Genomic DNA, 12,885 nt, shown 5'->3' with positions numbered 1-12,885 from the left:
CCACACAGTGAACATTTCCTCCTTGTGCTTTTATAATATCAACTCTTCTGCATGAAACAAAAATTAACTCACTTGACTTAATTATGCTGTTACAAGTGCTAGCTCCCATCTACAGAGAATGCAGCTAGAGTCAGATTTCTGTGTACACATTCCCTGTAATACTCCCTTGGGTATTTCTCCAGGTTTCAGCTGTTTCTAATTCATATTGATATTATTTACCCCCTGAAGTCTGTTTGGAACTGGCATTGCTACTATTTTGTTGCTTATTCGTGGATTCTAAGGCAAGAAGTCACCATTGTGACCATTTAGGTTTGACCTCCCGTATAACACGGGTCACAGAACTTCTCCAAAACAATTCCTAGAGCAGATCTTTCAGGAAAAAAACCCCATTTAATCTTGATTTTAAAATTGCCAGTGATGGAGAAACCACTATGATCCTTGGTAAATTGTTCCAATGGTTAATTATGCTCTCTGTTAAAAATTTATGCCTCATTTCCCATCTGAATTAGTCTAGCTTCAACTTCCAGCCACTAGATTGTGTTAGACCTTTCTCTGCTCAACTGAAGAACCCATTATTAAATGTGTGTTCCCCATGTAGGTATTTACAGACTGTGATCAAACCACCTCTTTTGCAACAAGAGAAGAAAAAAATCAATGAATACAATTTTCCAAAGCACTTAAATGATTTAGAAGCCTTAGTCTCATTTTTAAAAGTAACAGTCACTTGGGAGACCAATTCCCACTGACTTTCAATGAGATGTAGGTGCTTTTGGAGATTTTACCGTTCATCTTATTGAGAGACAATGGGATTTAGGCTCCTAAATTAATTTGAAAACAGGACTTACTGTAAAATTTTGAAAAGTGCTTAAGTCCCAATGTAAGTCAATGGGTGCTTTTGAAAATTAAACCTACAGGCACCCAAGTAACTTTAACGCTTTAGAAAATGTTATCCCCAGTCTTGCTGAAAGTGAAAAGGACATGGCTCTATTCTGTACTCGTCCCCTTAGAATTTGAGTGCTTAAATCATTCTTGAAAATGTTACTTAGGCAATTTAGAAAGTGTTACCCAATGTCTTTGTGGGCATCCACTCCATGCTAGTCTGAGTCTACAATTAAAGACCCAACTCCCAGTTCCATGAATCCAAAATCCATAAGGACGACAACTCTGGAAGTTATCAGTGGTGGGGTACCAAGATATGACAATGACTCACTATTAAGACTCAAATATTTGTTGTGTGAATAATTTTGGGTAATGTGATTAAAACATATGCTATGTTAAAGAGAGCTAGCACGGCCTTATATTATAAGTGATGGAATTCTGTCAATCTACAGGTTTTAATGATAAACCAAACCAGACTTCCATCTATTCCAGAAAAAGCAATGTGACTGGCAGGGACTTTGTCTCCTTGTGAAGTGAGCTCGGGCAAATGCAGAGCTACAACATCACAGTAATTGTTTCACTGAGAAGCATGCACCATGAAAACACTCACTGTCTTCTCCTTTCCATAGCTTCTGCATCAATGGGGTTTTTGTGCACATCCCCTCCAGAAACGAGTGTTCCCTCAACCCCCCCTTATTTGTCATGGCATGTTTTCTGCAGACTTAGTTCCCTTTGGCACATGAAGGAAAAAATAAAAAGGATGCATGATGCAAGTGCCAGTGGAAGCAGGGAAATTTTCATGAAGATAGGCTTAAAAAATACTCAAAAATAAATCTTGCCTCAGCCATTGTAGAGAGATGCATATAAAGTACACACAGATTTTGCTTCCTTAAAGAATTACTAATGAAGGCAGATGAGTCAGTCCAGAGAGTAACAGAATCCTGGCACTACGGACTAGCTACCAAGTATAGGTCTACACTGAAAAGCAGATCTGTGAAATTGGCACCTTCTTATTCACCAGATCTTCTCCCTGAAAACTTTTGGGATAAACCTATGTTTGTAACTACTTTCTACTCCTCTTACCCTTGTGGATTCAGCACTGCTAAGAAAAAATAAGCTTGATTCTTATTCAATGTCACACATCAAATAGAACTATTAACCATCTCCAGTGCCATTTCTGCCCTTGGTTATCCTGTGCAGCCCCACTGAGCTAAGGGTGGCATGTGGCTCACAGAATTTTTGTTACTGGGGATGTAATGCATGAGAAGTAAAAATCTGAGCTTGACTCTCAGATCCCAGCTTGAGCTTGCAAGGCTGGAACCTGGAAGAAAAAAACCGAATACCTATTGTAAATTGAGCAATTTACTGTGGAGTCGCTCCCGGGCAGGTTTTCAATGGGAGTTAGGCACCTTGGTGCTTTGCCTATCTGCATCTTATGGCACCTAAATACCTTTGAAAAGATTTTAAAACAGAAGAATTAATGAACTATCTGATCTCAAATCTGCAGCTGCCATTGCCTGAAAGAGCACTGGACTTAGAGACCTCAGACCAGGAGGAGAAAGGATAGGCCATTGGGTAGGGAGATCGCCTACAGCTTGGAAGAGCTGGGATCAATTTCTCACTCTGCCAAACGTCCTGAGTGAGTTTGGGCAAATCAGTTAGTCTCTCCTGGCCTTAGCGCCCCACCTGTAAAACTGTTCTCACCATGGGGTCTTTTGGACAGTAATACATTCATAGACATTTAGGTTAGAAGGGACCATTATGATCATCTAGTCTGACCTCCTGCACAACGCAGGCCACAGAATTTCACCCACCACTCCTGCGAAAAACCTCTCACCTATGTCTGAGCTACTGAAGTCCTCAAATCGTGGTTTAAAGACTTCAAGGAGCAGCAAATCTTCCAGCAAGTGACCCCGTGCCCCATGCTTCAGAGGAAGGCGAAAAATCTCCAGGGCCTCTTCCAATCTGCCCTGGAGGCAAATTCCTTCCTGACCCCAAATATGGCAGTCAGCTGAACCCTGAGCATATGGGCAAGATTCACCAGCCAGATACTACAAAAAATTCTTTCCTGGGTAACTCAGATCCCACCCCATCTAATATCCCATCACAGGCCATTGGGCCTATTTACCATGAATATTTAATTACCAAAACCATGTTGTGAGGCACCTGGATACCAGTGGGGGCTATATAGGTGCTTACATAAGAACAGCCATACTAGGTCAGAACAAAGGTCCATCTAGCCCAATATCTTGTCTTCTGACAGTAGCCTATACCGGGTGCCTCAGAGGGAATGAAGAGAACAGGTAATCATCAAGTGATCCATCCCCTTTCGCCCATTCCCAGCTTGTGGCAAACAGAGGCTAGGGACAGCTAGATAGGTGTGATACTCACAGGGATTCTGCTTTAGTGCAGCACTGGAGAAGTGGGATTTGCCTTTAAAATGTCCTTTTTCTCATGTGCATTATTTAAATATTCCTGCGCATAAGGTTACAGGATATTAGCTATTAGAAATCATCTTTCTTTTAAAGATACTGAGCCACAATATATTACACGGATAGCCCCCACGCGTCCCTTGCCACTGCAAGTCCACGTCCGATTGCTGGCTTGCTAGCTTTGCCACACCACTCTCTGATTCTATATTGCCTCCCTGCAATCTGCCTGCCACCTGGGACAGCATAATGATGGAAGGTTAAATCAATAAAAACCCTCTCAGCATGCTGTACTCCACCTTTTTGGGACAAATTGATTTACATCTGCTCTGCCATTTGCTCCTGATGACGTGCCTTTGACTGCTCTGCAGTATTTCAGCCCATGATGAGCCATTACCGCCATTAAATTACTTTGGATACTTGTGACCAGGATTAATTTATAAGATGAACAAAAAGAAAAGAAAAATACCAGAGAGCAGCACGAAAACTCAGGCCTGTAACATTGAACAGCAGAGCCTCGAAAAGGGCCTGATGCAAAGCCAATGAAAATCAAAAGGAGTCTCTCCCTTGACTTCAGTAGGGTTCAGATCATAGCTCCATTGACTGCTAACATGCACACCATATAATTCACACTCAGAAAAGCTGTTCCCTTCTCTTTTCTCAGCAAAGATTTAACAGCAGAGGGCAGTTCTAAGGTCTTGTAGTACTAAGATTTCCATTACTTCCGCCAAAGATATTACAGTGCATTTGTTACTAGTATATTACAAAGCGGTGTTAAAAATAATGGAAAATAAATTACAGTTGTCAAAATAAATGAACAAAGTACATTGTGAGAGGCATTATCCTAGACTCTTTATTATTCATAAACTCATGGGTAATTTACATTGGGTCTTCCATTAATTAGTGTCTATTAATGAAGATGTCTTGCATATCCATGTAGTGCTAATCCCAGGTTTAGAATGCCAGGGTATGTAAAGGGCCAGGCAAACTATTATGGTTTCACTAAAAATGTTTTAATAGCTGAACTTATTTATAGATTTCCTGCATGTTTCTATTTCTCGGAAAGATACTCTGATTGACTTCATTATGGATAATTTTAGCAAAACCAATGCTATAATTATTTGTAAATTAGAGTTTACAATTCAGCTGCAGTCGGCAGGCAGGGCTCCCAGCAAACTCCTAGGACTAATTATACTCTATCATCTGGTCTCCTTTTGGAGCCCTAATTCTTGCAGATATTTTATCTAATCATTAGAAAAAGCATCTCTGTCAACTATAATTATACAAATGTTGAACACTCTTTTTGGTATGAGTATTTATTTATTTGAGCGTGTCTTAATGCAAACCACAAGGGACTAAGAACAGACACTATATATGAGAGGCAGGCAGTTCTCACATGCAGCTCTTCTCATTCCTAACCTGCAGCATCCCTGCTATTCCAGCTCTGAGCCCCGCATAGCTCTGTACCTCCATCTGAATGTGCAACACTCCCTGTTGTTCCAATCATAAAAGACTGATCCCGGACCACTGAAGCTATGAAAATCTTAAAATAACATTTTGCCACAATTTGGTGTGATTGTCAATCTCTGCTCAAGAGAGGCCCGTGGCTGGAACAACAGGGAGTGTTGCACATTCAGATGGAGGTACAGAGCTGGGCACAGGATCAAGTTCAAAGAACGACAAGGCTGAGGCATTAAAGACAGAACATGTGTGACCAAAAAGTCTGATCCAACATCCTGAATAGGAAACTCAGATCTCATCAGACGTTGTTCTGTTAGAAGATCCCAAAACACGTGGTGGTTAATAACCCTGTAGGCTTTATTAGGATACAAATGCACTTGGAAGTTTAACTGTAGCCAATTACTAGGAATTTGCAGGATGTCCCTTGATGGGAAGAGCTCACCTTACATTCTCATGTTTTTCAGTTTGGATTTTGATTCAGACATTTTTCACCAACAAATCAGAACCCTAGCTTAGTTGGATGACCATGCCTGGAGCAGTCACTAGATCACTGGTCCAGTTTGAAGCAAATGACACACAGAAAGAGTTTTTTAAAACTCCACTCAGGGTTTCCCCTGGTCTACAGCACAAGGGCTGCCTTATGTTTGGGCCTATGCACTACTGCTGGATATGCACCCATCATAAAAAAGGACAGGATTTGATGAATTGATTACCAAACTGGCCATCTAGATTTTAATCAAAGGGGTTTGTTATCATTGCTGCCAGTTTCCTGAGACCATATGTTTGCAAATCTCATTTCAGCTTCGGTTTCTCCAGGAATTATTAGTGCTTGGAGAGTGAATGCCATTACACAGAGTGCAAATTAAAGGGAAACAAATGAATGCTCACAGCAAATACATATTTAGTTACTTCTCCTGGGCATCCTGAAAACACCAACAGCTTAACTGATCAATTCTTTTTTGTTCCCTCCCCATTCCTAAATGAATACACAACCAGGAAGGTTACTACTTGTCATTATTGAGTTGATTCAAGTAAAGGAAGCTATTACAGAAATAATTGCACCAAGATTATTACCCAATAATTAACCAAGACCGAAGCAAATGTCTTGCCCAACCAAGCTGTTATTTAAAGGGAGTTTAAATGCTTTTCCAGACTAGCAACTGGCTTCAACAACAAACCGGGGCACCTATCGCTACTTATTATGCTGGACACTGAGCCATTTAGGCGCTACTGAAATATCCATGAGCTGCAACGCTTAGTCCTGTCCCCATACTGTGGCATCTTTGGCAAACTTGATCAATGGACCAGTAGCTAACACCAGGGATAACACCAGATCCACACGTCACTGTTATTCCCTCCCGCCATAACCTCACAATGAAGAGACTATATTAATACATGAATAGATCTGAAGGCCAGAAGGAACCACCTAGACTGACCTCCTGTATAACACAGGCCAGAGAGTTTCACCCAGTGATTCCTGCATTGAGCCCAACAACATGTGGTTGATCTAAAAAACATCTCTTAGAAAGATGTCCAATCTTGATTTAAAGATTTCAAGTGATGGAGAACCCATCATATCCATTAGGAAGCTGTTCCAATGGTTAACTACCCTCCTATTAAAATTATTTCCAATTTGAATTTGTCTAGTTTCAACTTCCAGCCACTGCATCTTGCCAGGGCTCGTTCTGCTAGGCTGAAGAGCCATCTACTACCAGAAATGTTCTCCCCATGTAAGTACTTACAGCCTATGACCAATGACAATCAACACCATGTCTGAAACCAAAAAAATCATAATAGTGCAAACCCAGGTGAAAAATATTCACATCTCTATCCATATATATTTCACATATTTGTCTCAAAAAGGCAGGTGTAATCCATACACAGGGGCTGTAAAATAAAAGTGTGTTAGTACAATGTTTCAACCAAAGAAAGAAGAAGTTTAGTGTAAAAACTTTAGTCCGGCAGAACCAGCAATCCTATCATGAGTCAGAGTGTCAGTAGCTGAAGAGAAAAGGTCATTATAAGATTAGAAAGAACTCATGCTCAGAACATGCATCTCATCCACATGAAGAGGGCTGGCAAGCAAGGGTGCATTAGAGGGGTGTTTATACACATGCCAGTCAAGTTCCCATTTACATTGTGGCTCCTATGGATACTTCAGAAACTTGCTTACGCTTGTGCATTTTGGGCTCCTTATTGGAAACTCCCTTATAACAACTCTATGGGCCAGTTTAAGGACATTCCTCAAGGGAGTCATTTAAATAAAGTATTGAGCCTGTTAGACTTGCTCTGTATAATCAGTTTACAAACACAATCTGCCCAGGGAGGAAAGCCCTTTGGGGAGATTTTGCAGGGGCAGTGCTGCAGGATGGGAAGGGGTTCTGTGCTAGCTCTGGAGATAAACCACGAGACGAGACCTTTGTGTCCATATAGATTCAATAGCTCCAAAGGACACATAAAGGGACAGCAGCCTTTATTTCAGCCCAGAAGCTAGAGTATTAGCCATGCAAATGGGGGTTGCACATGTTATGGTGAGTAATTTCCAAGACCCATGTGCTTAATTCCCCACAAGACAGGGCTGGATTTCACCCAGGTATGTAAAACATACAAGTTTAAAATCAGTCTCCGCTACTCTGCCCATCACCGGAGATAGGCAGGCTTATCCTAGGTCTGCATTTGCCCCCGGGTGTCTGCTCCAAGAAGTGGAACTAGAAGTAAGCCCAGAAATGCTTTAACTGTGAGGATGAATTAATAGCTGCAGACGGGAAGTGATGCTTGTTCTCTTTCCCAGGGCTTGTCCTATTTCCAGCTGATCGCTCTCTCCTGAGTTGAATATGAGAAGAGCTTGGGTAGCTCTGGGGGAGCCCAGCAGTTTACAGGGCACCGAATACACTGTGACCAGCAAGGCTCTTCCCAGCATTTCATCCTGCCACTGCACAACACGACAGGTTAAGAGTAAACTATGTCACAGTATGGGCATCTTGGGCATCCCCATAAGCACTGCACTACTTCTTTCAGCGTCCAGGTCTGTAACTTTGGGAAGGAGAAAAACCAATGCTTGGCTCTGCTAAGAACGGCAAAAAAGCATTCACATCTAAAGTGAATCAGCTGCCTTTCTTACTCCAGGCACCACCATGTCAGAACAGGTCACTGCTGTAGCCACACTGGTTTATCACTTCCACAGCGGCCCACACCTTATGTTTCATAATGCATCTGGACAACTCAACAGGGCTGTACATGTTTGAAGGGGGCATTTTTGACTATCCCAAGATGCTGATCATTTGCACCATCATGAAGCATAAAGGTTCAGCCTTAGCTTTTATACATAGCTAATGTAGTGCAGATATCACTCCTAGTCATGTCGTTCTTGAATTCTTTTCTGATTCTTCCTAAATAATTAGCGTCTGTAATATCCTGCTGCAGTGAATCCCACAACCTGCAAAAATGCTTCCTCATATCTTTGTTAAATAGGCTGCCTTTTTTTTTTTTAATCAAGTGCTTCCTTGATCTCACGTTGGACCCACGTGGTCAGGATTTTCAGAAAAGGCCAGTGACTTTGGGACACTGTAAATAATCCCTAACTCTTATATAGCATTTTTCATCAGTAGATTTCTAAGTGCTTTACAAAGGGAGGTAACTATCATTTCCCCCTTTTTATTGGGATGGGGAAACTGAGGCACAGGGAGGTGACATGACTTACCCAAGGTCATACAGCTGGCCACTGACAGAGTAGGAACAGAACCCAGATCTCCTGAGTCCCAGTCCATTGCTCTATCTTGAATGGCTAAAATGGGTCTTATTTTCAGAAAGTGCTGAATACCTGCCCTCTGAAGAGCAAGGCCTTTTAAGACAGCTCTAATTGGGCACCTGAAAATTGAGGCACCCAGTATCATCAGTCAAAACACTCAGCCATCTGGCACTAATGCGAGATCCAGCATCTTTATTTCTCAGCACACACAATTATAATCTGGTTATCTATTTCATTTTTTGCAAAATGTGATCAAAGGAGCAGCTCACTTCCTTACCCTGAGCCACCAGGTAAATGGGACTAAATTGTGACAAAGGCTGCCACAATTTGAAACACAGAGCAGCCACATCTACACAATCAAAGGCATCAGGAGTAGTAAATACACTAGGGTTGAGAGAAAGAGAATAGGAAAGAAGGCTCTGTAATGTACACAAGAGAAGCAAACGAAAAACAAAACAAGAACAAAAGGACATGCAAAACGAGACAGCCAAGTCTTCATTCCTCATGGATGTCGCCCAATCAGTTTTAAGAGCGGGATGAGGGGCTTGGGGCATTGGGGGAAAGGAAGGGACTGCTTCCATGCATGTGGTAAGGTTACTGGTGTTAGTTTTGTTTCCTAGTAAAACCCCAGCCCAAATGCTTTCCTGGCAATGTCCCAAAACAATAAGATGATTTAGAGTTAATGGGTAAAGAGCCAATTGCTTTGTGAGTTTCCAAACAATTTGTTTGCCTTACCAGGGAAGCAGAAAAGCAGGGGTTTCCCCCTCTCTTTACAGTGTGCATGGAGTGTTAAGTGAGTTTGCAACAATCACAATGTTAAATTAATTATTTTCTGGCTGCCATGAGCTTTAATGAGAAGTAATTTTATCTCCTTAACTGCAAGGATCAACCGTTTGCTTCCTGATTTCCTGGAGACCACCAGTTGCTGTAACTGTTAAATGGCTCTGATCCGGATTAATTCCCTTTCCTGACTGTGACAGCTATTGTGTAGGAAGGATACAGTACTTTGGCAGGTGATGACCAGCAAAATATAACTTCAATGGCATTACTTCCGATGTACAAACTTTAAAGCTTGGGCACTGATTATAGTGGTGGGTGGGTGGGTGTGTGTGTGAATACAGGTTTCTAAAAACAGTTTCCATTCTTGCCACATTTATGCTTTTCTCATGATAAGAGAAAGTTCTAGTTTATGTTTATAAATGGATTAGCTTTTGGGGGGGTTTCATAGGCTTTTTTATTTTGTGCCTTTTCATAAGCTAAAAAAATTAGGGTCATCTAAAGAAAATCATTATCAGAATTGTATTTGCAAAGGAAAGGTCAACAAAATGTTGCAACAGTCATATGGAATATGCTGCTTTACACTAGCTGAGGATCTGGCCCATATTTTCAAACAAGCGTTAAGTAAAATTCAGAGGACAAAATCCCATCCCCACTGAAAACAATCGGAGATTTCCCACTGACTTCAATAGGGCTAGGATTTCACCCAGAGTATGCTTCCAAAGATTACAGTGTTCCCAGACAGCTGATTCTGTTGTGTTCTCAGACTGAATGAATCAAAAGATTAAACCATAGGTTTTCTGCACATAAAGCTATCTTTCTAGCTCAGCGCAGATGGCTGGCTTTTAGTTCTTCACATGCAGATAACAGGTGGTGAGCAATCTCTCCAAAAAGTTTACAGAAGAAATTTTGAGCAATGGAATTTAGAGGTCCCTAATTGCCGGGGGTTTTTAATTCCCCTGAGATCTAGTCAACCAATCAGAACAAAGTTTTTTACCTTCTGTTCACCAGCGTGGACGACATCATCAGCACCATGCAAGCCACATGACAAAGTCACATGATACGCACGCACATGATTGGTTGAAAGGAAAGTGGAGGAGGTCACATGGAAAATACAAAAAATTAAAAAACTGATGTAAACAATGGGCAAGGGAAAAAATCAACAACAGAATTACAGACTAAATAAAACAGAAACAAAATTAAAATTAGCCAGTATATATAAGAAACATTGGGGAGACAGTAAAATTGCCTGGAAATAGAAGAATATTAAACCAGAGAAAACACTGAGTTATGACACCAGTAAGTGTTAGGCATAGCTGCATAACTGCTTATTAATACCAAGTCAAGGAGCGAATAAACATTATTGAAGTGAAGGACCGTTGTCCCCGAACTTGGACAGCAGAAGGAATCCACAAGACTGTTGAAAAGAGAAAGGGAAGACATGTTATTCAGTAACAACCCAGGCACAAGAGGAGACACAGAAACAGTCATCGCCAATGGTCTAGCAAGGATGGACTTTAGCATCTCGTATCAATTGAGCCTCGATTTCTGCAGGAACAAAAACCTTTCTTAATAAGAAAAAAATCCATTCATTACTGGAGGCTGAAGTTGCTAATCACTAAAATGCAACCACGACTTGCTAAGTCCAACAATCAGTTCTAAAGTACATAAGCTGTATCTAATGAAACCAGCCTAAAGACTCAGAACTAGATCAAAAAAATCATACCAAAAAATCCCAGTGATAATATGACATGGGGGCAGTCCATGAGTAAGGTGCTGATTTGCACTGAAAGTTAATGACACGTATGGCACAAGGAAGACATGGACATTGCTAAATGGAGAAGGGAAAGTGAACAGATTGTGCAAGGAAGGAATCCAGGACAGGAGGGAATGCTGGACTGGAGTCCATTAAACCTATTCTTGGGTTCCCTCTGCCCAAATTATTGTCCCCTTTAAACTTTACTGTCTGCATTAAAGTGTTTACCTGTCTTTGATTATACTTTGGGCGGTGATTCCCAATCACATGAAAGCTACTCTTCACCCTGCAGCATAGCCTTAGTATAACTGAGAATTAAGCCATTGGTCTTCTCGATGCTATTACTTGGCACGATAGGACTTTACTACTTGGGCAAGGAGCAATGGTTAGAAAACAACAGAATTTTTATAATCTTTTTCTATTGTGACAAAGTTCCTCCTCTACCTTGGTGGGTCTTCCATTTATTGGAGGATTTGCTCACCTCGGAGATTCTCGGCAGCCCTCAGTTTGGCCGTTTTCATGAACCCACAGTCCAGGTCAACTCCTCCTGTGTCTGACCAGGAGTTGGGAGGCTTGGGGGGAACCCAGGCCCGCCTCCTACTCCGGGTTCCAGCCCAGGGACCTGTGGAATGCAGCTGTCTAGAGTGCCTCCTGGAACAGCTGTGCGACAGCTACAACTCCCTGGGCTACTTCCCCATGGCCTCCTCCCAACACCTTCTTTATCCTCACCATAGGACTGTCCTCCTGGTGTCTGATAATGCTTGTACTCCTCAGTCCTCCAACAGTATGCGTTCTCACTCTCAGCTCCTAGTGCCTCTTGCTCCCAGCTCCTCACACGCACGCCACAAACTGAAGTGAGCTCCTTTTTAAACTCAGGTGCCCTGATTAGCCTGCCTTAATTGATTCTAGCAGCTTCTTGATTGGCTGCAGATGTTCTAATCAGCCTGTCTTAATTGTTTCCAGAAAGTTCCTGATTGTTCTGGAACCTTCCCTGTTGCCTTACCCAGGGGAAAGGGACCTATTCAACCTGGGGCTAATATATCTGCCTTCTATCACTCTCCTGTAGCCATCGGGTCCAACCCTGTCACAAATCCCCCCCGCTCGACTCAACACCATGGGGTTGGGCAACTTGGGACATCAGGCAGTGTACTTGTGACAAGCCATCTGCATTGCCATGGTGGCTTTCAACCCGGTGTTGTATGGTGAATTGGAAAGGTTGTAGGGACAGGAGCCATCTGGTCACCCTTCCGTTCTTCTCTTTATTTCACTGCATCCACTGGAGGAGTGCATGGTCAGTCACAAGGGTAAACCGTCGTCCCAGAAAGTAATAACCTAGTGTTTCCATGGCCCATTTCACAGCTAGGCACTCTCTTTCAACCACAGCATACTTCTGCTCTCTTGGGAGGAGTTTCCTGCTGAGGTAGAGGATTGGGTGTTCTTAATCTCCGACCATCTGCGATAGGACAGCTCCCAATCCTACTTCAGATGCATCTGTTTGTAAAATGAATTCTTTGTTAAAGTCTGGGGTTATAAGCACAAGGTTACTGCAGAGGGTTGTCCGTAGATCCATGAATGCTTTCTCTGTGTTATCTGTCCACGTCACCATGTCTGGACCCCGGGCTTTTATCAGGTCTGTCAGGGGACTCGCTCTGGTAGCAAAATGGGGAATAAATCATCGGTAGCACCCCACCACACCCAGGAATGCCCGGAGTAGCTTTTTCCAATTCGGCCGGGGCCAATTTTGGATAGCCTCTAGTTTGTTTAGTTGGGGCTTGCCCATGCCCCTTCCTACAATGTAGCCAAGTATTTAGCCTCAGCTAGCCCTATAGCACACT

The 12,885-nt window shown here is 42.3% G+C and overlaps 1 protein-coding gene across 6 annotated transcripts in view; it reads right to left on the bottom strand.

Annotated features, from left to right (window-relative positions):
* NCAM1 (neural cell adhesion molecule 1) overlaps positions 1 to 12,885 on the bottom strand; it is a 251,698-nt gene that overhangs the window by 29,536 nt on the left and 209,277 nt on the right. The gene's annotated exons all lie outside the window — the stretch shown is intronic.

Source organism: Natator depressus, chromosome 22 (assembly GCF_965152275.1).
Source record: "Natator depressus isolate rNatDep1 chromosome 22, rNatDep2.hap1, whole genome shotgun sequence".
Lineage (NCBI taxonomy): Eukaryota > Metazoa > Chordata > Testudines > Cheloniidae > Natator > Natator depressus.
This window is presented reverse-complemented; position numbering and strand designations above follow the sequence as displayed.